Source organism: Gorilla gorilla, chromosome 3 (genome assembly GCF_029281585.2).
Source record: "Gorilla gorilla gorilla isolate KB3781 chromosome 3, NHGRI_mGorGor1-v2.1_pri, whole genome shotgun sequence".
Taxonomy (NCBI): Eukaryota; Metazoa; Chordata; class Mammalia; order Primates; family Hominidae; genus Gorilla; species Gorilla gorilla.
Genome location: NC_073227.2, coordinates 174,849,825 through 174,875,397, shown reverse-complemented (window position 1 = coordinate 174,875,397; position 25,573 = coordinate 174,849,825).

Here is a 25,573-nt window from a genome sequence, read left to right as displayed (position 1 = left end):
CCAAGTACTGGAAACCCAAAGATGTGGCAGCCCACTGGGAAACATAGCTCTGAAACAGAAGAAGCTAGGAAAGAAACAATAATAAAAAAATTGATGAGTTACCCAGGAATTGGAAATATTGAACCATGAATAGAAATTCAGAAAATTTAAATTGGGGTGGAGGAAAAATGTATCTTATCATTCTTTAAAAAATAATTTTTTTGAAAGACCCAGGCTATCTGGGCAAGGTACTAAAATATGCTAATACATTTATAGCTTAGTGTCGGAGGGCCACTCTGTCATTCTTAATCCCCATGAGCTAGTCTCTGCCTTTATCCCCTAAGTAATGAACAAACCAGTCTTAGAAGATGAAATGGGTTGGGTTCACTCAGATTGGTTCAGATAGTTTTCCCTCTAGATTATAGCTGGCTTTTAGGAAGGAGGCACATACAAATTAGGCTTCCCATTTCAATCCATAAATCTAATTTTACTTCAATGTAAGTAGGCCTTGACATCAACTTTATGTGCTCTTCAACTCTATTCCAGCTAAACTTGTAAAGTCTTTCTGTATGGGGGCAACAAAGTACCCAGTTTCATGCTTAAAAAATTACTTTCAGTATAGAAAAAGAAGACTGAAAATACCACTACACAAATTATACTGTTGTTGAACAAGGAAAGGAAATGTGAGGAGGGAGGGCAGGAGAAATCTAGTTGCCTGTCATTTTAACAAAATGTCAGGCCTTTTTCAAGATTTCTAAGCTGGTCTTTGCTAAGATTTGATTCATGGCGTAGGACTTGTAACTAGAATGAGGATGAACTTTTCTTTGTGATTTATAAGAGACTACTGTGACTCGTTCAAGAAATCTATGTTCAACGCAATACATTAACTAGAAGCCCACCAAAGTATGCAGACTCTTCAATCCAAGTTTCCAGAAACTTCTGCAACTGGGAAAATCAGTTTCAAAATTTTTTCAAGTGGCAATGTGAATTCCTTGGAAACAAAGTTAGTATATCGTCCTACACTCTCCTAATGAGGGCAATTATGTTATACCTGCTTGATTTAAATTATATGTAGTGAGTAGAATTTATGGCAAAGGTACTGCAAAGGAATTCCAACATTCAATGAATTTACAGAAGAGGAAAGAAAGAAAATCATTATGTGGTTCAAAAAATAATGAAAACCTCTCAGACCCAAAGTGAAATTGTATATTTCTGTTTACAAACATACCAGTAAAATGCATGTCCTGAAAAACACTAAGAGGAAGCCTGCTAAGGTCACGACAAAAACAGGACTCATTGATATCCATGGTGCCATATGGAAAAGGGAACCTCTGTGAGGTCCTACTAAGTGTCAGCTACCTTCCATATATCATATGGCTCAATCCTCCCAACACTGAGACCTAAATGTTACTCTCTATGCACAGCTGAGGACACCAAAGCACAGAAAGGCCAAGCACTTTGTCCAAGATCAACATAGCTGGTAAACTGAGCCAGATTTTGAACATGAATCTATAAGCTACAGAGTCCAGGCCATTAAATCACTCTCCAAGAGGCATTCTGTGCTTTTCTAAGTTGAAAAGAGAATTTTCTCAGCAGTCTTCCTTCTTTACTTCCTATTTTTTTCTGAAAGGGGCTGCCTCACCTGAGGTAGAAATGAATTTAAATTCATTCCCATCCCCTAGACTAAAATAAACTCTGTGACATCCACAAATTGTTATCAGAAGTATAGCATAGGGAGAGAAGCAGATATGCCCACCACAAGACAAGTTTTCCTTTTGACTTAAGGTATTCAGTGGTGTTCCTGAAAGGGAGAATGCATTGAATAAGAGCTCTTTAAGATTCATTTCTTTTAAAAAAAAACACAGCTTCATTAAAAATAATATCTAACCATGGTTTTTAAAGCTTTTGTTTTTCCCCAGAAGTTTTATGTGTTTAATCTTGAGAACAACCCAAGAGGTAGAACAGGTACTCATCCAAGGTATTTGAGTTGTATGTAGCATTATATTAATTGCTACATACAATTACTTTTAAAGGCAAAAACCACAATTAACTTTTGCACCAAACTAATATTATTACATGGGCAAGTAAGGCTTCATGAGACAAATGTTAATAAATGCTTAATTGGCATATTAACTGCTTGGATACAAATAGTTTACACCAAATACTTGAAGTCGGTTATTTAACATACAAGAGACTCTTAACATTTCCAGTGTGGGATAACCATTGAGCCAGTTGGCATTCCTTCCCTAAAAATCAACTCTTTTTATTTGTTTTCCATTCTTAAATCTTAACACTTTTTTTCTTTGAAGTTCCACTGAGTATAAAAAACAGTGCTGGCCAGGAGCAGTAGCTCATGCCTGTAATCTCAGCACTTTGGGAGGCAGAGGCAGGTGGATTGCCTGAGGTCAGGAGTTCAAGACCAGTCTGGCCAACATGGTGAAACCCCTGTCTCTACTAAAAATACAAAAAAATTAGCCAGGCATAGTGGTGTGCACCTGTAATCCCAGCTACTCAGGAGGCTGAGGCAGGGGAATTGCTTGAATCAGGGAGGTGGAGGTTGCAGTAAGCCAAGATCGCACCACTGCACTCCAGCCTGGGCGACAGAGCGAGACTCTGTCTCAAAACAAAACAAACAAACAAACAACAGTGCTAGACATCACAGAGGCTAAAAAACAAAGAATCCCACAAGAACCAAAGTTGGAAAAAAGGAAAAAAACGCAGAGCCACTAAAAATAATCTACAAAAATTCACACAGTAGTAGACATTAATCCTTGGCTGCACAGAGGAGTCACTCAATGAGCCTTAAAAATATGAATCACTGGGTCATGGCCCCACATATTCTGATTTCACTGGTCTGGGGTGGAGCCTGAGCTTTGGTACTTTTTAGAAGCTCCCAGGTGATTCTTTTGTGCAGCTGAGGTTGGAAGCACTGCTTACAAGAGCAATGGAGAGACACACAGTACATGGATGGCTGAGAGTGTCAGTGAACAGCTGTCAGGACATTGTAGGGATCTCCTTCCTTCCTTCCCTCCTCTCACCTGAATTGGCCCTTTGAGTTAAGTAGCATTTGGACTGGGTCATGAAGAACAGGCAGTTTTGAAGCGTTGGGGATGGAAAACAGAGAAAGTGAGTCAGAGGAGGAAGAAATGCCATAAACCAAAAAAAAGATGTGAAAAAAGAACAAGGAGCATTTCAGGGATTTTGAGTTTGAGTGGAGCAGAATCTTGTGCAACATTAAGGAGGAGAACAGGCTAGAAATGTGCGGCAGGGCCCAGAGGCAGAGAATCTGAAGGCAGCTACGTTTGAAGCTGATTTCAGAAGTAATAAGAAACTACTGCTAATTTCTGAGCCAGGAAAGAAGGTAAACAAAATAACTGTCACTCTGTAACTGGAAATGCAGGGAAATTCTTCTAGAGAATGTGCTGCATGGATGGTAGAGGAGAGCCTGGAGAGAGGGAGGTCAGGGAGCAAGTGATAGAGATGAGGAAGGCCAAGGTCAGAGGCAGTGCACCAGGACCATGGCAGTGTGAGGGCAAAGGACACATCCAAGGCACACTGTGATGGAGGAAGTGACAGGACTTAACTGGATGATAGGAGACAAGGAGAGAAAGGGATCAAAGATGGCCCTAAGATTTAGCCCTTGGTGACATAATTAACAGAAATGGGAACTCAGGAGGAAGAAGCAGGCTTCAGAGGGCAGATGATGAATTCCATTTTACACACATTTTGCCTCAGCTGCTGTCATGTCATCAATTTGGAAATGTCCAGTGACAAGTCTGAAATTAGGAGTTTGAGCACAGCAGGGTATTTCAAGGTAGAAGTAGAGACTTAGGTGTCATGTTGTCATAATAGTGGATCATTAGAGAAAGCCCTAAGTGAATTCTCTGAAGGACATAAGATAAGAAAGCACCTCTGGATATGGTTGAAGGGGCTTATGAAGGACACAGGGAACAGTCCAACACAGAAAGGGACAAGGACAGGCTGTATTATGGGACTCGATGAGAAAAAGATTCCAAGAGCATGGGATAATCTACAATGGCAAATGTTGCATACAATAATCACATATGAAGGCAAGAAAAAAAAAACCTGTGTATGGCCAATCACAGGTCATTGGAGACCAAACACACAGAAGAATGAGTGCAGCATCCACGGCATGTGATGTCAGAGTAAGACCACAAGAAGTTGAAGGTGGGAGGTAAGAAGCGGAGACAAAAAGTGGAGTCGTCTGGTTCAAAAGGTTTACAAGAGGAGGAAAGAGGAAAATACTCAGGCAGCTGGAAAGAGTATTAGGATCACCTGAAATCAAGATAAAGGAGTGTCGTGAATGCATACGTGTAGGGATTGGAGTCAATAGAAGAGGCTTTATATGCCAGAGAGGAAGAGGGCACTGGGGAGAGTGAAGGAAATCATTGAGAAGGTAAATCAAAGGCAACCAAGGGGAGGAAGGTAGGATTGCCCCCAGACAAAAGGACAGATCCACTTTTTCCTGAAAGCAGAAGGAGAGGAGGTAGGATTAATAAAAGGACAGCTTAGAAAAGATGAAAAAGAGAAGAATGAGGAAGCTAAAAGCCTGATGAGTTAGATTTTCTTAATGAAGCAGAAAACAAAGTTACCTTCAAAAGGTAGGGGAAATGACATGGTCCAGGGGAAGGGACAAAGCCTTTGCAATAGGCAGGATGGGAGTACAAGCTAGAGACTTTTATTGACTCATTATTGCCTGGATAGATCACCTAAAGTAATCAAGGAACCTATATGGCATTAACCTCAAAATTATATCTCTATAAGTGCTACCACCCAGAAATAATCTGAGTGTACAAGCTGTCTTTGTGGCATGATTCCCCCCTAGAGGTCTTCAACCAGTAACTCTTTCACACCTTCAATTTAGGGTGTCAGAATTTCTTCAAAAGGATGCAAACTTCAGCCTATCCCAGCTTAACCCACTCTTCCCAGTTGGGCTTCACTGCTATTGTGTTCACTTGCAAGTCTCCCGTGGCCCAAGCAGACAGATTCTCAACTCAACCTGTGTCCTTGAACAAGTCACATATCGTCCGCCTTCTCGACTGGAAAATGAAGGGTGATGACAATGCCACACTGCCTCCAGGACAAAGGGCTTGTGAGGATTAAACAAAAAATGGCTGAGCAATTTGCAGTTATGAAGCTATAGAAAAGCTTAGTGATCATCTCTGCCTGGCTGGGCACAGTGCAGTTCAGCAAACACAAAAGGCACATTCAGACCTTCCCAGGTGCCAAAGACCCGCAGAGAGCTGGCCAAATGAAGCAGAATCAGAAGACAAAAGAAAATCCCTCAACAAAACAAGTCAAGAGGAAAGAGAGTGCACAGAGGAAAGGGATTGGGAGGTTAGAGGGTCATGGAGTTTTCAGCCTCTGAAATTCTCCTGGACAAAGGAATCATTTCATGTTTCTCTTTGGGTTACAATATGTGAGTGCATTTATCGTAGACTGCACATTGACCCTGCAGCCATCTAGGAAATCTATCTGATGGATAGGGAGAGGTGTCTGATATGCACTGGCACCCCTTCTTTCCAATAAAACCAGATGTTGCACCATTTCAAGGCTTCTACAAGGAACCTCACTTGTGGGTCACTGTCCTCCAGAAGAGAAGCAAGTAGAGCAACACCTCAAAGCATTTGAGGTACACTTCTTTCCCTTTTTTTTCTCAACCAGAGACTTATTCGATATTAACTTCTTCATGAACATTAGAGTTTTTAGTCTTAGATTATAGTTTGGGCAAAACTATTTTAAAGCCCACTAAATGTTGAAAGTTGCCACACTTGTCCTCCTTATCAACATCCTACAGTGCTCTCTAATGAGTATCACAGAGGATTTCTAAAGAAATACCCTCCTTGGGGATGGGTGAGTCACACTTGAGTTTGTAGTGTAACCCAGGGGTTCCCAAGGTCCCACGCAGCTTGAGGATCGTAGAAGAGCACTTTGACACTGTATGGCTAGGTGGGCTGAATGAATGGTCCTCATCTACTAAATAGGAATTACCTTCAAGCTCCCAGCCCCAAGGTGTCTGAGAGGCTCCACGAGAGCAGACACGGTGGTGATAGTACTATTTTCAGAGTGGAGCCGTCATCTGACCAGCCCAGTCCTGCTCTCTAACTGCTTTCTCCATCACACAGTTCTGGGGTCCCTGGGTTCCAGTGCCACTGCTGTGGGATTACTGAGGCCACTACATCCTGTGCTCACCTGCTCTTGGCTACAAGGAACCCCAGGCCTCAGCCCTCTCTGCACTGCCAGCCTCAGGCATTGGCCTCCATCTTGTGGTGGCCACTATTGCCTCTCTCCTGCTAACATCTCAGGGCAGCAGCTTCTTTCTTAATGTCCTTTTTGTTCAGAAGAGTCAAGGGCACTCACAACAACGGGGTTGGGGGCTCTTGTGGCATTATTATTTTGCATCTTCCTCATACACAATCCTCTTACACAGAACACATGGGTGTGGGCAGGAGGGCATGGTTATCCATCTTAGATCCCGTGTGCCATCCTGACATTGGGTCGCAGGCTTGGTCTTCCCCATCCTTTCCAACTCCTTGTTCACTGAGGGTAACTTTCTCCCAGGGACCCTGTTCCTAATCTCCCTTGAACCAGGTTCCCTTGGGGTAAGCATCTGTTACAGCGATAGTCAGATGCATCAGGATAGGTGTGAACATCAGCTTTGGATGAGATTTAAACTCTTTTTTAAGGGGCTTCTGGACCTCAGGCCTGAAGTTTGCCCTCTTAGGCATGTTAAAAGAAAACCTTTAGACAAATTAAATTTGGAGGGTTTGGTTTTGTTTTGTTTTGTTTTGAGACACAGTTTCACTCTGTTGCCCAGGCTGGAGTGCCAGTGCTGCGATCTTGGCTCACTGCAACCTCCACCTCCCAGGTTCAAGCAATTCTCATGCCTCAGCCCCCACCCAAGCAGCTGGGATTACAGGCATGAACCACCGTGCCCTGCTAATTTTTGTATTTTTAGTAGAGACGGGATTTCACCATGTTGTTCAGGCTGGTCTGGAACTCCTGACCTCAAGTGACCCACCTGCCTTGGCCTCCCCAGGTGCTGGGATTACAGGTGTGAGCCACCGTGCCTAGCTAATTTGGAGTTTAGTTGAGCAAAGAACAACTTGTGAATCAGACAGCCCCTGAACCAGAAGAGGTTCAGAGAGACTCCAGTGCTGCCATGTGGTTAAAAAAGATTTGTAAACAGAAAAACAAAAATGATGCACAAAAATGGAAGGGAGGTAGAGAAACAGCTGGATTGGTTTCAGCTCCATGTTTGCATTATTTAAACATAGTTTGAACAGTTGGCCACCTTTGATTGGCAAAACCTCAGTGATTGAACCCAGAGTAGGTTATGGTCTATTTACGCATCTGGTTAGGTTACCTTTCTCTATGTACAGAGAAACCTTTAGGCTGAACTTAAAATATGTAAGGAGGCAGCTTTAGGCTAGACTTAATTTAATAGTCCATAACAATGACTCCAACCTGGGTTCATTCCTCAATGTCTAGCTGACCTGTGGAAAATTCACATCCTTGCCATTCTTCCCAGTGGGAATACAGGCCCTGCAGCTGCCGCCCCTTTGCCAGAGCCAGGCAGCTTCCAGAAAATCTCTATGAGCTCCACTCCAGTACCTGGAGTGAGCTGACAAACTTCTGTGGCTCACAAACAGCCAGGTGGGAAAGGAAATAAGATTCTCTCTCTTTTTTAAGAATATGCCAAATCTCTATGAGCAGTTCTCTTGAAGTGCTACTGCCCACCTCCCTGGCCATGTATACGTGCATGCACACACACACGTGCACACACACACACACACACATGCACATGCACACATACACGCACACACACAGCCACTATCTCCTGGGCTGACACAACCCTTTTACCTTTAACTGTTTACCTTGATGGCTTTCTCCAACCCATCTTTCAAAGGTCTAACCTTATTCTGGATGGCTGGAAGGTGAGAGACAGGGTTGATGGTTTTGTGACTGGCTCTGCTATCCTCTTATAAATCCAGCAGGAAGGTCACTAATCCACCCGCCTCTGGAATGTAGGAGCTAGTTATTGCTTTGTACTCAGCTTTAGAGCATCAGCTGAAATTAGGACAACAGGATATCATCTGTTTTATATGTGTATTTAGGTTACTAAATACAAATTTTGGTGTGAGCCACAATTGTTTAAAAGCAATGTTTCCTAACCATTTTAATATGTATCAGCTAGTATTATATCTGCTTCATGATGAGATACATTCTAGAGTATACCCACAATTTAGTGCATAAAAGAGAAATTATAAAGATTTACCAGAGCTTCAAAAAAATCAGGAAGAAATCCAATAAGGCAGCACTTAACATTGATTATTCCCCTTATTTGAAATCCAGTGAGACACTTTTGTTTACCATGCGTGTTTTAGGCAGTAATAGTTCTGATGGCTTTAAGAGATCTCTAGAAATTGAAAATCAGGAAATTAGTTTTTGAAAAATACTCTTTGTTCTCCCACCTTAAAGTAAAAAAGAATCACCCCACATAAGGTCTAGTTGTTGGATTGAATTACCCATTTTTAATGAAATCCTCAACATGAGTTTACCCCTCAAGTGAAAAAAAAATCCAGATAAATTAATATGCTTCCAAACTAAAGATAGTGTGCTATTTTACATCATCCAGAAATGGTCACACAAGATAAATCTGGCTTGACATTTAATCCCTGCTGTCATATTTTTGGCTCTTTCAGTATCATTGACCAATATATTATATAAACTTCTACTCTGAACTTAGACAGAATAAATCAACTGTATCTTTCTGTTTGGGATCTTTTTTGCAGAGTTGGCAAGTTTTGACACACAGAGAATCAGAAGCAGAGGCATCCCTGATGATCCCGCTGTAACTATATCCCTGCAGCTTTCACTGCTAAAATGGAAGACATCCACCCACATGGCTCCTTGGGCAGCCTTTGCATTTGCCATGGTTTTCTGCATCCTACCTACCTCAGAAACTAGTTCTCTCAAGCTGTGGCATGCTCTCCAGCACTTCCTCAGGGAATAGCCTCCATATATTGCCTGCCCTTTACATTCTCCCCTTTCCTGGTGGCGCCCAAGTCATTGTCCAGAATGCATCACACTCAACCAAAAGGGGAAAATGTGCCTTTGGATCCTCCACCTCTCTCTCTCTCTGCCTTTTCCTTCTCATTGTTATCTCCAAGTCGTACCCCAGTGCTGCAGGTTTGCTCCCTCCTCCTACCAAAGGGCATTCTCAGGAAAGAATCAGAACAAGTCATTAACACATTAAGAGTGAAGTGTAAAAAACTGACTAGGTTTCACCTTTCCTTAATGCTTTTAACAATCATTAAGTCCCCTATGTGGTTTTAGTTGAAGCTCTGATTGTGGCAGACATTTCTCTGCAACATAGTCTCATTGTCATTTAACTATTTTATATGTTATAGTCTCATTTAACAATTTCCCAATCTCGAGATTTGACCCCATCACACCCCTCCATCTCCACTCTGACACCCAGCCATTTCATTTCCAAATATCTAAAAAGATTCACCTTTTCTTCTCTGCCAGCTACTCTCCTTGCCCCCATTCCACCATTGTCTCTCAGTCCTAAAACGTTGCTTCACCTTCTCCCAATAAACTATACACTACACTCACTCCTCTAAGCAAAACTGATAAACAAACTTTCTAGGAAAACTTTGTTCATAACCTCTTGAAGAAAAAAGAGAAACTATAAGTCCCCCAAGGTGTGTTTATAGCTCATTCCTCCATTACTGAAAAACAGCAAAGGAGAAAAGATAAAGTAGCCAGCAGTTTTTCGTAAATTGAAACCAAGTTTGCGTGTTTTTATACGAGCCTCTAGCATGTGATAAAATGAGTTATCTAAACGGTTACTAGGCTTAATATATGAAGACTTCATTTTAAAAATTGATAATTTCCATTAGAAAAAACGTTAAAGTTACATGAACAAACAATATAAAAAGAGGAAATGTAATTTGTTACAAAAGGGAGGAAATCTCTCCCATGCATAAAGCTTCAATAAAATAAAGATTCTTCAAGTACAAAATTAAATTAGAAAATAACAATAATAATGCTGTGGGAGAATAAATTGAAAAAGCCTTCTGGAGAGCAATTTGGTAGACGTTAAAATTTTTTAGACTCTTCATTAAGTAATTCCATGTCTAAGGAAAAATTCTAAGTCAAGAAAAATTTAAAATATGTTTTAAAAAGTTTGTGGCATCAATGCTTATAAAAGCAAAACACTGGAGTCATCTAAAGATCCAATGATCAGGCGATGCTTTAGTAAAATATGATATATATACTTAATAGAATAGCAAAGCAGAAAAATAAAAGGAAGTGAAGGACTCACAGCTTTGAGGAGAACTGACCAGAAGAGCTCCCCAAACAGGAGCATCAAACTGGAATTTGTGTGAGGCAGAAATACACCTTGATTGTATGAAGCCACTGAGATTTCAGGGTTTGTTTGTTAATGCATCATAATGTGACCCACTCTGACTAATAGACTAAAAACTTAGTGAAAGTAAAGAAATCCACAGGAGATAAATTCATAAATACATTCTGAAAGAGAGAAGGCCCAGGGGGGCAATTGATGACAAACAGAGGAGAGACAGCTACAGTCCCAGTATGTGCAGGTTAAGTCTACAGTGGAGGTGGGAAACAGCCTTTGCAGAAGAAACCTACAAACGCCATCAAGGAGGCGGACAGGTGTGAGGCACAGAACTGAAAACAAGGAATTAGTTGAATACCTGGCAATAGAAAAGTTGGACCAGTTACCCTGTTCACAGAGAGGTAGGTAAGCCAGTGTTTACCTTCCAGGAAGAAAAACAAAATCTTCTCTAAGCAACGGAAAGAAAGGGAGCAGGATGGAGGGAGGGGAGACATGAGGAGGAATGATCCAGTAGGATTTCCTAAAAGGGAGAAGAGAGAAAATGAAGAGTGAGAGATTATTAGGGAAATAATAATCAAATATTCTCAGACCTGGAGAAAGTGAGTCTTCTATTTGTATGGGCTCATGGAGTACGCTGCATATAAAGGGAACCACTTGGACACAGAATTGAAATTTCAAAACAGTAAAGAACAAAAAAAGATGAATTCAAAACCAATGGTATATCCATACTACCTGAAATTATCAAGTGGCCACTGACATAATTGAAAACTGAAGCAGTTCAAAGTGACAACCTCTGAGAAGGACTGTTGTTGGACGGGATGGGTGAGGGGCTTGATTTTCATTAGAAATTCCTTTGTCTGCTTTGTGTTTCTTGCTTTTGTGCATTCCCTGGGTGGATCTTTATTTTAATGTGAAAACAAAAGAAGTAAAAATGCTGCCTACCATATCTCTAATTACACCCATAATTGTGAATTATGAATAAAAGGGAAAAAGTCACCCTACCTATATAGAACTATTATTATTAGAACTATTATATATTATAATCTATTGTTATTATATAGAACTGTTATTATTATTTGCAGATGCAAATTACATCAGTTAGCTTTAAAATATGCATTTTCCCCAAGTATCCATAATTGACCTAGCCTCTCTGACTCTCTCCCTAACCCACATTAGGTCATTGGCAGGAGTAAGGATAAAATGCACGTATGTTTGGTACAGGTACAACTGCATTCAGAAATGAAAGTTATTTAAATTTGTCGTCATTTAATCACCATCTTATTTTCCTTCCATTAGCAACTATTAATTATGGGTCCCATTTAATACATTTATACTCTGCCGCTTTTCAGGGAAAAAAAGAAATTGGAAATCACTTACAAAACAAACAAAAATTAATCAAAATAGGGTTTTAAAAGAAGGTAAAAATGGTGGGAAAAGAAAATCTAACAGGCCAATCATAGTAGTAGATGTGGTAATAGTGATAGAGCATAAAACCTGGCATCACATTTCCTGGAAACTGAGGCAATGGGAGCTCAGGAAGTGGCAACACTTCATCTCATAAATGACACAAACCATCTTCTTGGGAAAGACAAAGGTCTTTCTTGAATCAATTTTGAAAGAAATATAATGGGTGGGGCATTACAGATGGGGCATTGAAGAACATAAAGTCAGTGTTCTTCAACAAACACAGAGTTGGAAATGTCCCTTTGACTATGTTATTTAGCATCCATAGCCACCCCTGACACCCACACTCACAAAACCCAACCCTTTTTCAATGCCCGTCTGATTACACTCAGTGAGTGGTTCCAAGACTTACCTGATCATAGCAATCAGCTGGTCAGCTTGTTAAAAGTTCTATTTTCTTTATCCAGTCTATCATTGATAGGCATTTGGACTGGTTCCAAGTCTTTGCTATTGTGAACAGTGCTGCCATAAACATACATGTGCATGTGTCTTTATAGTAGAATGATTTATAATCCTTTGGGTATATACGTATGTACATAGTAATGGGATTGCTGGGTCAAATGGTACTTCAGGTTCTAGATCTTTGAGGAATCGCCACATTGTCTTCCACAATGGTTGAACTAATTTTCACTCCCACCAACAGTGTGAAAGCGTTCCTATTTCTCCACATCCTCTCCAGCATGTTTCCTGACTTTTTAATTATCGCCATTCTAACTGGCATGAGATGGTATCTCACTGTGGTTTTGATATGCATTTCTCTAATGATCAGTGATGATGAGCTTTTTTTCATATATTTGTTGGCCACATAAATGTCTTCTTTTGAGAAGTATCTATTCATATCCTTTGCCCACTTTTTGATGGGCAAATCAAAAAGTTTTTTTCTTGTAAATTTGTTTAAGTTCTTTGTAGATTTTTGATATTAGCCCTTTGTCAGATGGATAGATTGCAAAAATCCCATTCTGTAGGTTGCCTGCTCACTCTGATGATAGTTTCTTTTGCTGTGAAGAAACTCTTTAGTTTAATTAGATCCCATTTGTCAATTTTGGCTTTTGTTGCAATTGCTTTTGGTGTTTTAGTCACGAAGTCTTTGCCCATGCCTATGTCCTGAATGGTGTTGCCTAGGTTTTCTTCTAGGGTTTTTATGGTTTTAGGTATTAAAGTCTTTAATCCATCTTGAGTTAATTTTTGTATAAGGTGTAAGGAAGGGATCCAGCTTCAGTTTTCTGCCTATGGGTAGCCAGCTTTCCCAACACCGTTTATTAAATAGGGAATCCTTTTTCCATTTTGTGTTTTTGTCAGGTTTGTCAAAGATCAGATGGTTGTAGATGTGTGGTGTTATTTACGAGGCCTCTGTTCTGTTCCATTGGTCTGTTTATCTGTTTTGGTACCAGTACCATGCTGTTCTGGTTACTGTAGCCTTGTAGTATAGTTTGAAGTCAGGTAGCGTGATGCCTCCAGCTTTGTTCTTTTTGCTTAGGATTGTCTTGGCTATACAGGCTCTTTTTTGGTTCATATGAATTTTAAAGTAGATTTTTTCTAATTCTTTGAAGAAAGTCAATGGTAGCTTGATGGGGATAGCATTGAATCTATAAATTACTTTAGGCAGTATGGCCATTTTCATGATATTGATTCTTCCTATCCAGAATCATGGAACGTTTTTCCATTTGTTGGTGTCCTCTCTTATTTCCTTGAGCAGTGGTTTGTAATTCTCCTTTAAGAGGTCCTTCACATCCCTTGTAAGCTGTATTCCTAGGTATTCTATTCTCTTTGTAGCAATTGGAATATATGCAGCCATAAAAAAGGATGAGTTCATGTCCTTTGCAGGGTCATGGATGAAACTGGAAACCATCATTCTCAGCAAACTAACACAGGAACAGAAAACCAAACACTGCATGTTCTCACTCATAAGTGGGAGTTAAACAATGAGAACACAAGGACACAAGAGGGGAACATTACACACCAGGGCCTGTTGTGGGGTGGGGGCTAGAGGAGGGATAGCATTAGGAGAAATACCTAATGTATATGATGGGTTGATGGGTGCAGCAAACCACCATGGCACGTGTATACCTATGTAACAAACCTGCACATTCTGCCCATGTATCCCAGAACTTAAAGTAAAATTTTAAAAATAAAAATAAATAAAGAAAATCCCAGAATGTGGTAAAAAAAAAAAAGAACCTTTCTGTTTTTCAAGGCTGTGTCATCTACATTATTTCAGTGGCATTGCACATCAACCTTGTAGACAGAGAAAGTAAAAAAAAAAAAAAAAAATCTATTTTCCAGGTCCTTCCCCTGGAGACTTTGATTTGCTAAGTCCGTAAGAATCTCCATTTTTAACACACTCCCCAGGTAAGCAGGCAAGTTTGGAAAGCAAGGTGATAGGTGATAGTCTACAGCTGCAAGTAAGCTTGCTCCTCTTGCTGCTCATACCCTAGCTGCTTAATCTCCCTCAGCTTGACTCCCTCAGCATCCTAATGCCTGGACTCTCTCCAATCATAGTCTCCTCTGATATGCATTTGCAAGACAGCATTTGAGAAAGATAAGGAATGTAACATTTGTTGCTTGATGGTAATAACTCATAACTCCCCTTTCCCTTCCTCCATAACACCAATTTCATCAGCGTTACCATGAGAATTCACTAGAGGCTCCACATGAGGTCTATCATGTGCATGATTTCATACAAACACATCTGTGCTGATGTACACATCTTTTTATCTTTACAGATGATATGTCAGCCGCTGCAGAACTTTTATAAAGTCTTAAGAGTTCATCTATTATTTCTGAAATAAGGTAGGAACAAATCTCCCTGGGAAAACTGCTACATACATTGGGGCATACATTCGTTTTGCTAGACTCCCATGCTGAACTAATTGCACTTCCAAAACTTTCTTGCCCGAGCCATGTTTCAAGAAGGCTCTCAGCTACATAGAACACAAACTCCCTTCCATACACATCAAAATCAGAAGAAGTGCCAGATTTCCCCCAGAACATCTTGTTTCTCCCCTGCCATTCATGAGAAACCTATTCCAACATGTTGCATTACAGGGAAATTGGAGATGAGACAGTCACAAAAGTAGAGAGATGTTTAGCCTAAGAACAGTTATACGTGTTCCAGAATAAAGCAAAAAAAGGTCAAACTTAAGTCAAGGAAATGGCTCAGCTTTCTCCAAAACAGAGACAGAGAACTTCTTCTCAGCTGAAAACATAACAAGAACGGGAGAGGAAAGAAACCTGAGATACAGCTTGATAGCATTTCTTGTCTTGGCCAAATATTCATTTGGATTGTCAAAATTCATAGAGAATCTAACTGTGCATGAAGACTAAAGGTGAAGTATAATCCATATATAAATAAAAAGAACTGTAATCATGGCTTAGGAGTAGAGGACCCCAAAAAACTGCATTGCCCATGTACTTTGAAGTTTTAGGATGCTGTGGAAGTCACAAATTCAATAAAGGCCAACTAGAGAGGTCAGACCTGCTCCAGATGTTCCAAATCAGCCTCTCCAGTCAAACCCTGACCATCTAGAAGGAATTAATGATTCGTTATCATGTGAATCCTATGAAAGAATGTCTATATTTCTTTTTTAGACACAAAACTCTCTAGAGGATGGTGCTTGCCAACACTCTGAAAAAATAATCTCTCAAAATTCTTGCAATCCACTGTGTTATGATTTCATCTCATGAAATAAAACACCTTTACATTAAAACGCATAAAACTAAATCCCACCGGATCTCTTCCAGACTCAGAATAAGCAGCTCTGTTGGTGATGCTTAGAGAAGGGAAATACAGCCTCATCTCCTCAAACTGGTTCCCACCACTGGGTCCATTTTGCAGGGAGCAAGTTTGCTTTACATCTACAAAATATTTACATGTGAGTAATCTCATACATAATAGATCTTGCAAATGCCTTGTGAATGAAAGAATATCTTCCAACATCACAGTGATAATTCCCCTGAAAGGAATCTTTTAAACTGAAATACACACAATTTCATCCTGGTTTTCCAGTCTATGGAAGTTATCTCTGGTTCTCCTGGATTCGCCTGTGGGTGGTCAAAAGTATGAATATAAGGGTCAGAAAGGACAAAATAAAACGCTCTTCTCACTAAAGAGAAATTCACTTGAGTTTACATTATATTCTTGACTCAAGAAGAAAGAATGCCTTGCTAAATAAAGTGACAATATCTACACGTAACATAAACACACACTGACAAAAAGCAAATCTGCACATGCTCCTATCAGTAGCTACACATTTTCCCAATACTTGGTAATTTTTGGCAACAAGGTCATCCTGTGATAAAGATCTCACCAAGAAATAAATCAATGATCAGTAACGCAAAGATTGATACCTCATACATTCATATTATTGTTATTATTAGAAACACTTTCCTTCGTTCACATTTGTCTTCAGTCTTTCCATTTATATCAAAAATGAAACAAACATCATTAAGGAATTGTCTTTGTCAGCCTCATCAAGAATGTTTTACAGGAATTCCACATGTCATCTGAAATGTCTCTGATGCCATCCTTTTTATGTAATACATAAAATGACAGAATATAGACTCTTTTGGTGTCACCACAGGATAGATTTCCATACACCTCAGCAAATATTACATGAAATAGAGGTAAGTTTCTTGGTCTGGGAAGGCTTTTCTCTAGCTCGGCATTCATATGATAGAATGGAGGTCCTATTTTATTCAACAAGTAACTGTTGAATGCCTTCATTGAACTGGCATGGTGAAATAAAGCATATTACCGGGTAGTAATAATTGTCCACTTCATAAGAATCCAATCCCATTTCTAATGCATCTTCTAAAGGTCATTAGTATACACTTGACATCCCCTTTTCACCTTTTCTACATTCATGTATTTTCAAGATTCAACCCATCATTCCTGAATTAAAACTCTAAGGTGATTAGCCAGTGGCATTTGGCTGTGGCCTGGGAATTCCAATGTTCCACAAAGGAGCTTCTGTTGGTCTCCTATAGCATTCAAGTTCACGAGGTGCTCACATCTCTAGTCAATTTCAGGAATATATTTATAATTTACCCATAAGGCATTCACACATGCAAATCCATCCTTTCCACTATTCCCACATTAGTGGGAGTGACATTATCCCCATGTTTCTAGTAGTAAGAAATGACCAGATTAAGGGGTCTGTATTAGTCTGTGTCCCATCAAATGATTCTATGTGCCACAAAAGCTTAAGAACCACGGACCTAGGCCTCCCTTATCTTATTCAGGTTGTCAATCATTTATATTATAAATTCATACAGAGAAAGTATTTTAGTCTTCAAAGCATGAAAATTTTTCTCTCATTGGTTGTTAGCATCAGCTGGACCTATAAGACATCTTACATCAACCGTTTCTGGCTGGCCCCTGGAATACAAATGAAGATAGTGTTTGTGTTACTACAGGGCCAGTGAGGGGGTGTGAGCCCTTATTATCAATTCCAGTGAGCTCTTCTCATATGTAAAAATGCCTTTGCTCTAAACCAATACACAAAAAATACAAAAGAATCACATATTCTCTCATTCACTTCATGTGCCATAAAACATATACTGATCTCTGCAAGTCTGGCTGTATGGACAACAAATAACCCACGGCCCACATTTGTAATACAGTGATCATAGAGTATCAGACTTTAAGATGTTTAACCTCTCTGATCTTCCTCAGTTTTTTTCATCTATATGATAGAAATAATACCTTTTTAGTAGGAGTTTTTAAATTATTAAATGAAAAAATACCTATGAAAACACCTTAAACTAATACTAGTTTTTGCTGCTGCTGCCATTATTAAGCCCAAACTGAACCTCCCAAGGCCATTCTTGCCCAAGATCATTTATTCATTCTACAAATATGTCCCAAGCACCTATTAAGTGCCAAGCACTGCATGATTCAGTGATTACTAAAAGCTTCATAGAGCTTATTATGGTCTGTCTAGTGAAGGGGAAATACATTGATTTAACAATCACACTCCAAAAAAATGGAAAGTTGTTACTGTAACAAGTACTTTGAAAGAACGATACGTAATGTTACGAGAATTTATCATAGAGGATTTTGACCAGAGGGGGCCATTATGGTTCATTTATTCAACAATATTAATTGGGCACATTAATTGCCACACACTGTGAAGGTGCCAGGGTTTCAAAGATGAAGGCATGATGCCAATCTCCAATTGACTAGCAGTGCAGAGAAGAGCATCACCATGTAAAGAGCTTGCACAGGAACATCACAGGAGGACAATCAGGCACAAAGGAAGAGGGAATTCTACAGAGAAAGGAAGGGAGAGAGATGTGAGAAAAGACTTCCTACAGGAGATGATGAATGAGCCAAGTCTTAAAGGATGGGTAGATTTTTCCCCTTGGGGAAGGGCAATTCAGGAAAAGGAAGAAGTGTAAGCAAAAACACTGAATGGGAGAAAACATATTATGTTAGAGAAGTAGTTTTCATTGGGGAGTGATTTGAGCTGCCTCCCACCCCCTGAGGGCATTTGGCAATGTCTGAAGGGATTTATGGTTGTCACTACCTGGGGCTGAGGGCTGCAGGGAGAAGGTTCTGCTTGTATGTAGCAAGTAGAGGCCAGCCATGCTGCCAAACATCCTACAATGCATGGAATAGCCCCTACGACAAAAAATTACATGGCTCAAAATGTCAATAATGCTGAGGTTGAGAAACCCTACATAGAGGAAACAGAGTAGAAAAGCTTCATCACTCACGTATTTGTCAGAAAAACAGAAATATTTTTACTTCCATGTGGCAAACAGTCCCCAGAATTGAATGACCTTCCTCTCTGGGGTGTTTCCCACATCCAGTAGAGGAGACATCTAAGAAGCAAAGTGCACATATGTGTCTGGGGTTCAGCGAAAGGTCTGCAATGAAATACAAACTAGGGCACAACAGTGAGGTGATGGCTGAAGCCCTGGGAGTGGATGAGACCATCTGGGAAGGATATGTGAAATACTGAAGATATTTAAAGGCCCAGCATAGAACCCTAGGAAACACCACCATTGAGAAGCTGGAAGAAGAGGAGGTATCAGCAAAGGGAAACAGGAAGGAATACACAAAGAAGTAAGAGGAGAACAAGAGAGAGAAGGATGCCATGAAAGTCAAGAAAGGACAAGCTTTCAAAATTGAGTGACAATTACCAAATAATTTGAAAATGTATGTTTACACAAAAACATGCACATGAATGTTAATAGCAGCTTTATTCATAATCGCCAAAATGTCCTTCAGCAGATGAGTAGCTAAACAAACTGTGGTGCATACTTACAAGGGAATATTACTCTGTGATAAAAAGAAATGAGCTATCAAGGTACAGGCAAATACGGAGGAACCTTAAATGCATATTGCTAAGTGAAAAAAGCCAATCTGAAAAGCCTACATCCTGTATTATTCCAGCTATATGACATTCTGGAAAAGGCAAAACTATGGAGAGAGTAAAACGATCCATGGTTGGGCTCGCAGAAGGGAGGGAGAGAGGGAAGTGAAGCACAGGGGATTTTTAGAGCAGTGAAGCTCATCTGTATGATACTGTAATGGTGGATACATGACATTATGCATTTGTTAAAACCCACAAAATATACAACACAAAGAGTGAACCTGTATGTAAACTACGGACCTAGTTAACAAAAACGTGTCAATATTGACTGATCAGTTATAAGAAATACACCATACTAATGTAAGATGCTAATAATAGAGGAATCTGTGCAGGGAGAAAGGAGGTAGATGGGAAATCTCTATATCTTCCCCTCAATTTCCATTCTAAAAAATCAAGTCAATTAATTATTTTTTAAAACATGTTTATGTTGAGTAACTTAAGTTCAATTAACATCCGTGCTAATAATTGAGGGTTAATGTTGAAAAAGAAGCTAGATTTTTACCTTAAATGTTATGAGTTATATTCAAGATCCACCCCAAATTGAGTGAAAAGCTGCCAAATGACATAGAGAAGTCAAATAAGAACCAAAACTGAATCTACTCAACTGATAATTAGGATATCACAGTGACCTTTGACAGCACTGTTAAAATCAAATGATCAAAGCAGAGACTGCAGCTGGCTCAATGTAAATTTGTGGTGAGGAAGCGGAAAAAATAAGTGAAGACTCATTCAAGAAGCTAAGACATGAATAAATGCATAACGAGGGATGCAGAATAGAGTTTTTTTCTTAATAAGGAGGGACTTGAATATGTTTGTAAACTGCAAGGAAGACTTGTCACAGAAGGAGAGACTGTAAATATAGTGGACAATAACAAAAAAGATTCCTAAAGGAACACAGTGAATGAAGAAACTGTAGCAGAGAATTTACTCAAGTCTTGGAGGAAAAAAAATAGGTGTTTTTCTTTGATATTTTATTAAAGAGATTTTGAAAAACAAGAGGTAGTGAACAATTATCAAACAGGAGAGGGTAGCAAGACAAGCTCTGTCTTCCTCACCATCCAGCCTGGACCTTAGTCTCCGATTCCTATAGATCAGCATCAGGACCACTCAACAAGCTGACCTACGACAGCTCTGCAATACAGATTGGTAGACTTGAATTGAGAACCAGGAATTCTAGCATCTACTCTCATTCCCTCACTACTACAACCCCTGTCTTCCCCTACACCCACTGCATCTCCGCTCCACCATCAGCATCATTCTCAGTGATTTGGCTAAGTTGCTTGGCCTTCTTGGGGCCTCAGGTACCTCACCTGTAAAACAGCAGAAATGTCTTCCCAGCCTAGGACTGGATCCTGGATCAACTGACCTCTTGGGATTCTTTCCCCTGTAAAGCCAGTGATACGGCAGATGGACTGCCACTTTGGCTGAGGAGTTAGTCTTCTGGTCAGAGAGATTTTTCTCCTAACATCATGGAGAAGAAAAATAAGTCAAGCAAGCAGTATTCCCCATGGGAAGTTCCAATATCCATCCTCCCACAAAGTCAAAGCAACCACAAAAGATAAACTTCCACCAGGTGTGGCGGCTCACCCCTGTAATCCCAGGACTTTGGGAGGCTGAGGTGGGCGGATCACCTGAGGTCAGGAGTTCAAGACCAGTGTGGCCAACATGGCGAAACCCCGTCTCTACTAAAACTACAAAAATTAGCTGGGTGTGGTAGCTCATGCCTGTAATCCCAGCTACTTGGGAGGCTGAGGCAGGAGAATCACTTGAACGCAGGAGGCAGAGGTTGCAGTGAGCCGAGATGGTGCCACTGCACTCCAGCCTGGGCAACGACAAAAAAAGCAAGACTCCGTCTCAAAAAAAAAAAAAAAAAAAAAAAAGATAACCTTCCACTCTGAGGTCAATATGAATTTCAGTGTGGGCCAATACTAATGTTAACCAACACTGGGATTCATCAATTTTTTTTTTTTTTTTTTAGTTCCAGGGTACTTGTGCAGGACGTGCAGGTTTGTTGCACAGGTAAACATGTGCCATGGTGGTTTGCTGCACCTATCAACCCATCAGCTAACTATTAAGGCCAGCATGCATTAGCTATTTTTCCTGATGCTCTCCCTCCCCCAACCCCACAACAGGCCCCACTGTGTGTTGTTCCCCTCCCTATGTGTTCTCATTGTTCAGCTCCCACTTACAAGCGAGAACATGTGGTGTTTGGTTTTCTGTTCCTGCGTTAGTTTGCTGAAGATAAAGGCTTCCAGCTCCAACCATGTCCCTGCAAAAAACTTGATCTCATTCGTTTTTATGGCTGCATAGTATTCTGTGGTGTATATGTACCACATTTTCTTTATCCAGTCTATCATTGATGGGCATTTGGGTTGATTTCATGTCTTTGCTATTGTGAATATTGCTGCAATGAACATATGCATGCATGTATCTCTGTAATAGAATGATTTATATTCTTTTGGGTACATACTCAGTAATGGGATTGCTGGGTCAAATGGTATTTCTGGTTCTTGGTCTTTGAGGAATTGTCACACTGTCTTCCACAATGATTGAACTAATTTACATTCCCACCAACAGTGTAAAAGTCTTCCTATTTCTCCACAGCCTTGCCAACATCTGTTGTTTCTTGACTTTTTAATAATCACCATTCTAACTGGCATGAGATGGTGTCTCGTTGTTGTGATTTGCATTTCTCTAATTATCAGTGATGTTGAGCTTTTTTTCATATGTTTTTTGGCCACATAAATGTCTTCTTTCAAAAAGTGTCTATTCATGTCTTTTGCCCACTTTTTATGGAGTTGTTTGGTTTTTTTGTGTGTAAATTTGTTTAAGTTCCTTGTAGATTCTGGATATTAGACCTTTGTCAGATGGATAGATTGCAAAAATTTTCTCCTATTTACTCAAGTCTTGGAGGAAAAAAATAGGTGTTTTTCTTTGATATTTTATTATCAGATGGTCTGTTCACTCTGATGATAGTTTATTTTGCTGTGCAGAAGCTTCTTAGTTTAATTAGGTCCCATTTGTCAATTTTTGCTTTTGGTGTTTTCGTCACGAAATCTTTGCCCATGCCTATGTCCTGAATGGTGTTGCCTAGATTTTCTTCTAGGGTTTCTATGGTTTCAGGTTTTACATTTAAGTCTTTAATCCATCTTGAGTTAATTTTTATATAATGTGTAAGGAAGGAGTCCAGTTTCAATTTTCTGCCTATGGCTAGCCAGTTCTCCCAACACCATTTATTAAATAGGGAATCCTTTCCCCATTGCTTGTTTTTGTCAGGTTTTTGAAGATCAGATTGTTGTACAAGTGTGGTCTTATTTCTGAGTTCTCTATTCTGTTCTATTGGTCTTTGTGTCTGTTTTTGTACCAGTACCATGCTGTTTTGGTTACTGTAGCCTTGGAGTATAGTTTGAAGTCAGCTAGTGTGGTGCCTCCAGCTTTGTTCTTTTTGCTTAAGATTGTCTTGGCTATATGGGCTCTTTTTTGGTTCCATGTTAATTTTAAAGTAGTTTTTTCTAATTCTGTGAAAAATGTCAATGGTAGTTTAATGGGAATAGCATTGAATCTATAAATTACTTTGGGCAGTATGGCCATTTTGATTCTTCCTATCCAGGAGCATGGAATATTTTTCCGTTTTTTTGTTTCCTCTCAGATTTCCTTAAGCAGTGGTTTGTAGTTCTCCTTGAAAAGGTCATTTACTTCCCTTGATAGCTGTATTCCTAGGTATTTTATTCTCTCTGTAGCAATTGTGAATGGGAGTTCATTCATGATTTGGCTCTCTGCTTGTCTGTTGCTGGTGTATAGGAATGCTTGTGATTTTTGAACATTGATTTTGTATCCTGAGATTTTCCTGAATTTGCTTATCAGCTTAAGAAGGCTTTGGCCTGAGATCATGGGGTTTTCTTGATATAGGATCATGCCATCTGCAAACAGAGGCAGGTTGACTTCCCCTCTTCCTATCTGAATAGCTTTTATTTCTTTCTCTTGCCTGACTGTCCTGGCCAGAACTTCCAATACTATGTTGAATAGGAGTGATGAGAGAGGGCATCCTTGTTTTGTGCTGGTTTTCAAGGGGAATATTTCCAGCTTTTGCCCATTCCATATGATATTGGCTGTGGGCTTGTCATAAATGCCTATTATTTTGAGGTATGTTCTTTCAATACCTAGTTTATTGAGAGTTTTTAATATGAAGGGTTGGTGAATTTTATCGAAGGCCTTTTCTGAATCTATTGAGATAATCATGTGGTTTTTGTCTTTAGTTCTATTTATGTGATGAATTGCATTTATTGTTTTGTGTATGTTGGACCAGCCTTGCATCCCATTGATGAAGCCAGCTTGATCGTGGTGGATAAGCTTTTTGATGTTCTGCTGGATTCGGTTTGCCAGTATTTTATTGAGAATTTTTGCATTGATGTTTATTAAGGATATTGACCTCAAGTTTTCTTTTTTTGTTGTATCTCTGCCAGCTTTTGGTATCAGGATGATGCTGGCCTCATAAAATGAGTTATGGAGGAATCCCTCCTTTTCAATTGTTTGGAACAGTTTCAGAAGAAATGGTACCAGCTCCTCTTTGTACCTCTGGTAGAATTCAGCTGTAAATCTGTCTGGCCCCAGGCTTTTTTTGGTTGGTAGACTATTTATTACTGCCTCAATTTCAGAACTTGTTATTGATCTATTCAGGGATTCAGCTTCTTCCTGGTTTAGTCTTGGGAGGGTGTATGTGCCCAGGAATTTATCCATTTCTTCTAGATTTTCTAGTTTATTTGCATAAAGGTGTTTATAGTATTCTCTGATGGCTGTTTGTATTTCTGTGGGCTGAGTGGTGATATACCCTTAATCATTTTTTATTGTGTCTATCTGGTTCTTCTCTCTTTTCTTCTTTATTAGTCTAGCTAGTGGTCTATTTTATTAATTTTTTCAAAAAAACAGCTCCTGGATTCATTGATTTTTTAAGGGTTTTTCATATCTCTATCTCCTTCAGTTCTGCTCTGATCTTGATTTTTTTTTTTTTTTTTTTTTTTTTTTTTTTTTTTTTGTCTTCTGCTAGCTTTGGGGTTTGTTTGCTCTTGGTTCTCTAGTTCTTTTAGTTGTGATGTTATGGTGTTGATTTGAGATCTTTCTAGCTTTTTGATGTGGGCACTCGGTGCTATAAATTTCCCTCAACACTGCTTTAACTGCATCCCAAAGATTCTAGTACATTGTCTCTTTGTCCTCACTGGTTTCAAAGAACTTCTTGATTTCTACCTTAATTTCATTATTTACCCAGAAGTCATTCAGGAGCAGATTGTTCAATTTCCATGTAGGTGTGTGGTTTTGAGTGAGTTTCTTAATCTTGTGTTCCAATTTGATTGCACTGTGGTCTGCTTCCAAGATGGTATGTTGTTGCTGCATGCTCCAGAGGGAGTAAATGCCGTGTCCTCACGTGGAGGAAGGGATAGAAGGTAATGAACCCACTCCCTTAAGCCCATTTGTAAGAGCCTTAATTCCTTCCATGAAGGCTCTACCCTCATAACTTAATTATCTCTTAAAGCTTACAAAGATATAATCTGATTTATTGCATTACTATCACATTGGCAATTAAGTCTCAACATATGAATTTTGGGAGAACACATTCAGACCATTGCAAAGAGCAAAAATATTTTGAGCTCTTGAAATGTACAAGCAAGGAATTAGTCACCATGAGAGATACCAGGATAAAACATACACACACACACTCCCAGGAGTTTACATCCTAATCCTGACCCTTGGCTGTAAGCAGGTTTTTTTCCTGCATTCTTGCTGCCTGCTGAGGATGGTAACACAAAATGACAGCAGGCTGTTTATTTCTTTCAAAGCCACATCAATGGAAGAGGGACATCCTGTGTCTATAACAGGTAGATGGAATTCCTTGTTGAAATTTTTTATGGATTGCTTTGTAGCAGAAAACATGCCTTTAGACATCTCATACTACAAAATAGTCCTGATGTAACTGAGCTGAGCCATGTGGCCAGAGTATGTAGTATGAGTATGTCAATATTGGTTATCACTCATACTATCACTCATACTACATACTGATATCTCATACTACAAAATAGTCCTGATGTAACCTTCAGAGCACATAGCATGTGTTCCCAGGACAAAGTGATGCACAAAGATGTCCATGTAATACCCAAACTGCCACAATGAATCCCACATGCTTGTAAAAGATTATCTGATAAAACTTGGGGCCAAATGTTGGTACATAAACTATCTCTTACTGTGGTCATGTCTTATTCCTCCTATTATAAATTAAACTCCATATACACAATGTACATGTTCCGTCTTCTTCTTTCCCTTCCTCTGTTCAATCCTCCATCACTTCACTAACATACATCCATTACTG